This window comes from Nerophis ophidion, linkage group LG04, assembly GCF_033978795.1.
Source record: "Nerophis ophidion isolate RoL-2023_Sa linkage group LG04, RoL_Noph_v1.0, whole genome shotgun sequence".
NCBI lineage: Eukaryota > Metazoa > Chordata > Actinopteri > Syngnathiformes > Syngnathidae > Nerophis > Nerophis ophidion.
Window position 1 is genome coordinate 19,911,031 of NC_084614.1, and position 5,611 is coordinate 19,916,641.

Sequence of the window (5,611 nt, forward strand, 5' to 3'; positions counted from 1 at the left end):
CATCGATTAGCGCAGCATGTTAGCATCGATTAGCTGGCAGTCAACATCAACAAAACTCTCCTTTGTGAATTCGTTGATTTTATAGTTGCAAATGCATCTACAGGTTATCCATACATCTCTGTGCCATGTCTGCTTTAGCACCGCCGGTAAATAGCATGTTAGCATCGATTATCGTAGCATGTTAGCATCGATTAGCTGGCAGTCACGCCACAACCAAATATGTCTGATTAGCACATAAGTCAATAACATCAACACAACTCACCTTTGTGATTTCGTTGACTTTATCGTTGCAAATGCATCTGCAGGTTATCCATACATCTCTGTGCCATGTCTGTCATCGCCGGTAAAATGTGGAGACACTTTGGTACATTCAATGGGGGTCTGGCGGCAGACACTTTAGCATCTTCGGGCCAGTGGTGCAACTTGAATCCCTCCCTGTTAGTGTTGTTACACCCTCCGACAACATACCGACGAGGCACGATGTCTCCAAGGTTCCAAAAAAATAGTCGAAAAAAACGGAAAATAACAGAGCTGAGACCCAATGTTTACAATGTGTTGAAAATGAAAATGGCGGCTGTATTACCTCGGCGACGTCACACTACCAACCACGCAGTCTGATAGTTTATACATCAATGATGAAATATTAACATTGCAACACATGCCAACACGGCCTTTTTAGTTTAATAAATTGGAATTTTAAATTTCCCTCAAAGTTTCCTGTTGAAAACGTTGCGGAATGATGACGCTTATGATGACGCGTGCTTGTGACGTTATTGGTTGGAGCGAACATTTCAGCCCAGCACCACTTACGGCTAAAAGTTGTCTGTTTTCATCGCATAATTACACAGTATTTTGGACATCTGTGTTGCTGAATCTTTTGCAATTTGTTCAATAAATAATGGAGACGTCAAATAAGAATGCTGTTGGTGGAAAGCGGTAGACTGCAGCTGCCTTTAGCAACCGAAACACAGCCGGTGTTTCTTTGTTTGTTGTGAAGCTTTAACACAGAGCGGTCAAGCAAACATGTTTCTCTACGTCAACCAGCAAGTTTTTGGATGGGAAAATTGTGATATTAAGTCGGCTCTTACCGGAGACTTCAGTGGATTGTGCAACCTCCTCCTGTAGCTCAAAAAGGCAGCTGTGATCTTGGCTCCTCGGCTTCTCTCAGAGACACTGGCATTCACCGCAGCCAACAGAATTTCAGGTATGCCTTTATAATCTCACTAAAACACTATTAACACAATAAGCAGATAAGGGATTTTCCAGTAAATGTGTCTAATTACATCTAAAACGGTCCCACTGCCGCCGCCTGGAGCTGTCGCCTTTTCTTTTTTTTTTTTTTGTGCTTCACTCTAACTTTCCTCATCCACGAATCTTTCATCCTCGCTCAAATCAATGGGGAAATTGTCGCTTTCTCGGTCCGAATAGCTCTCGCTGCTGGAGGCTATGATTATAAACAATGTTCAGATGTGAGGAGCTCCACAACCCGTGACGTCACTCGCACATCGTCTGCTACTTCAGGTAAAGGCAAGGCTTTTTTATTAGCGACCAAAAGTTGCGAACTTTATCCTCGATGTTCTCTACTAAATCCTTTCAGCAAAAATATGGCAATATCGAGAAATGATCAAGTATGACACATAGAATGGACCTGCTATCCTCGTTTAAATAAGAAAATCTCATTTCAGTAGGCCTTTAAGGGGCAGTTATCACTATCCATGCCCATATACAGATTGCCCATGGAGTAAGTTACTAAATCATACATACAAAGTTCATGGTAAACCGCAAACTCCCGAAACAGCAGAAGTAGCAACATTCAAGTGTCATGTGTGCACATGCAAAGACCTAACAACAGAAATGGATTATTTTCAACACATAAATCAACATCTGAGGCGTAATGAAACGGTTCCATGTATGTTTTTAGGTTGCTCATTTAAAACAAATGTATCGGCTACATTTAACACACACAAAAATAGGAAACACAACCAACATTCATCGATACATTTTAAAGCTCATGTTGTCAGCACAAAAAGTCAGGTGCAGGAGTCAGACAAATCTGAAGCTGGGCCAATAGAGTCCGTTGATACAGGTCACGAATTTGAAACACTTACAGTTGTGATCAAAATTATTCAACCCCCACACAATTTTGGTGTTTTATCAAAATTGGTTCATAGGCCCAAATAGTTCCAGTTTTGTCTCATCACTCCATAGAACAGTTTCCCAAAACCTTTGGGGTTTGTCTATTTTCTTGTGCCTGGTAGTCAGAAGTGGGGTGCGCCTGGGAGTTCTGGCATGGAGGCCTTCATCTCGTAGTGCGCGCCTTATTGTCCGAGACAAAACCTGCGTTCCCCCCTCTGCAATGTCCTGTTGTAGTTCCTCAGCTGTTACTCGGGGGTTTTTCACCACTGTACGCTTCAAATACCGGACAGCAGTTGCACACAGCATCCTCTTTCTACCACGCCCAGGTAGTGTTTCCACTGTGCCTTTAGCTTTAAACTTGCAAATTATGCTCCCAACTGTGTCTCTTGGAATGTGTAATGTCTTTGCTATTTTCTTATATCCACATCCTTTCTTATGAAGAGAAATGACCTCCTCTCTTGACTTCTTTGACCACTCCCTGGACTTCACCATGTTGCAAATACACCATTGACCATCTACAAGAAGCTGAGCGTCACAGTCTTTTTCAATCAGTTTAATTCTTGCTCGTTATGGTTCGAATCACATCTACAGGTGTTTTCAACACCTGATTGAAAAAACCTTATTCAAATTCTGTTCTTAAGAGTTATGATCTTCAAGGGGTTGAATAATTTTGTCAATGAGATATTAAGAGAAATGACATTGTTTGGTATGTTACAAAATATAATGTAATTCAAGTTGCATTTGTCTATTTAATGCATCTTTATTTGATATGACTATAAACAAAATACGGAATAAATGTCTAACTTGCTAAAACACCAAAATTGTGTGGGGGTTGAATAATTTTGATCACAACTGTACATGTAGTTGTGATGATGCAACATAATTGAACCTGCAAATATCTCTTGAACAGGGAATTGCTTGCATTTTATTGAAGTTAGAAAATATTGTTCGTATTCTAAAGTCAGTTATTGATGACGTTCTTTCTGAATTTCACTACATATTAAAGGCCTACTGAATCCCACTACTACCCACCACGCAGTCTGATAGTTTATATATCAATGATGAAATATTAACATTGCAACACATGCCAATACGGCCTTTTTAGTTTACTAAATTGCAATTTTAAATTTCGCGCGAAGTATCCTGTTGAAAACGTTGCGGTATGATGACGTGTACGCGTGACGTCACGGATTGTAGAGGACATTTTGTTCCAGCATTGTTGCAGGCTATAAGTCGTCTGTTTTAATCGCATAATTACACAGTATTCTGGACATCTGTGTTGCTGAATCTTTTGCAATATGTTCAATGTACAATGGAGACATCAAAGAAGAAAGCTGTAGGTGGGAAGCGGTGTATTGCGGTTAGCTGTAGCAACACAAACACAGCCGGTGTTTCATTGTTTACATTCCCGAAAGATGACGGTGAAGCTTTACTATGGAACAGAGCGGTCAAGCGAACACAGTTGGATTGGACCACATACACAAAGTACAGTGTATTATGTGTATTAATAAAAAACGTTTTACCATTCTGTATTATGAAGGCGATCTATGTCGTGTGCTACTCCAGAATCAATATCAGCAGTAATTTAGTTTACTAAATTACAATTTTAAATTTACAGCGGAGTTTCCTGTTAAAATAGTCGCGGAATGATGACGCGTTTTTGTGACGTTATTGGTTGGAGGGGACATATTAGCCCAGCACCATTTATGGCTAAAAGTCGTCTCTTTTCATCACGCAATTACACAGTATTTTGAGCATCTGTGTTGCTGAATCTTTTGCAATTTGTTCAATTAATAATGGAGAAGTCAAAGTAGAAAGATGGAAATGGGAAGCTTTTAGCCTTTACCCACACAAACACACGGGGATTCCTTGTTTAAAATTCCCGGAGGTGAAGCTTTACTATGGATCACAGCGGTCAAGCGAACATGGATCCCGACTACATGTCGACTGGCAGTTTTCGGTGAGAAAATTGTGGAAATAAGTCGCCTCTTACCGGAGATCAGTGGAGCCAGCGTCCTCCTCTAGCTGCCGTGACTTCTCTTAGAGACTCTCGCGTCAAAACACCCGTGGCCACACCCCTCCGACTTTAAGGTACTATTTAACTCACTAAAACACTAGCAACACAATAGGCAGATAAGGGATTTCCCAGAATTATCCTAGTAAATGTGTAAACCGCCTTTTTTGTTTTTGTTTTCTAGGCCTTCACTCTAAATTTCCTCATCCACGAAACGTTCATCCTCGCTCAAGTTAATGTCGAAATTGTCGCTCTCTCGGTCCGAATAGCTCTAGCTGCTGCTGGCTATGATTGTAAACAATGTTCAGATGTGAGGAGCCCTACAACCCGTGACATCACGCTCACATCGTCTACTCTTTCCGGTACAGGCAAGGCTTTTTTATTAGCGACCTAAAGTTGCGAACTTTATCCTCGATGTTCTCTACTAAATCCTTTCAGCAAAAATATGGCAATATCGTGAAATGATCAAGTATGACACATAGAATGGACCTGCTATCCCCGTTTAAATAAGAACATCTAATTTCAGTAGGCCTTTAAGTACAGTATCTAGGCCTGTCAAAAAAGCTTTAGTTTCCGATGTATTTCAGCATCATTAACTACAAGTTCAAGAGTCACTAACTGATGAGCTGTGCACTGTCCTATGCAAATCTAATCAATTAGGCGTAGCTATGGCAAAGGACGGCCCCCTTTCTACTGCATTTAAACGTAAACAGTACTATACATCTCACTTTTCGGTTTTAGAGCCAGTTGAGTACGTATTAGATGCCCAGTGGAATAAGACCAAGGCAAAGCTGCAGCCAACATAGAAAGCCAGAAGAGCTGAAGTTTACAACATACCACTGCACCCAAAAGGCGAAACCACAGAAAGCTTGGAAAGTGAGAGAATGGCTTTGTTGTCAGAAATAAAAAAATGGAAAAAACCTTCTCCCACAGACGACGAGAGGTCGTTGAACAGAGACGCATGATAGAAAAATTCAAAAACCGGTGACCTGCCCTGTTCCAGCAGAGTGAAGTCATTTAACTTGTATTTTTATGTATTGATATTTAACTGTAAGAAATCGGCAATTTTTTTCTAAATTAATTTTATCCAAAAAAATTTGATTAACGAGGAGTTCTTGCAGATCACTACAAAGCCACTGCAGTCAAAGTTTATGTCACAACTGGACCACGTTTCCCTCAAGCCGATGCAGAGCTTCAAAAGCAAAGGAGAAGTGAACGGGCAAACAGATTTGGTAAGTAGAAAAGGTAGAACTGTTGATATATGTGTGTGTTTGTGTGTGTGTGTCTGTATATATGTATATATATATATATATATATATATATATATATATATATATATATATATATATATATATATATATATATATCCATCCATCCATTTTCTACCGCTTATTCCCTTTTTTGGGCTCGCGGGGGGCGCTGGCGCCTATCTCAGGTACAATCGGGCGGAAGGCGGGGTAC

At 40.4% G+C, this 5,611-nt stretch overlaps 1 long non-coding RNA gene across 1 annotated transcript; it reads left to right on the forward strand.

Annotated features, from left to right (window-relative positions):
* The first annotated feature begins 4,546 nt into the window (after positions 1 to 4,546).
* On the forward strand, positions 4,547 to 5,371 carry LOC133550529 (uncharacterized). The gene is made up of 3 exons (XR_009806294.1): positions 4,547 to 5,026; positions 5,084 to 5,162; positions 5,272 to 5,371. It is a non-coding gene; the product is annotated as an uncharacterized LOC133550529 (long non-coding RNA).
* The last annotated feature ends 240 nt before the right edge of the window (positions 5,372 to 5,611 follow it).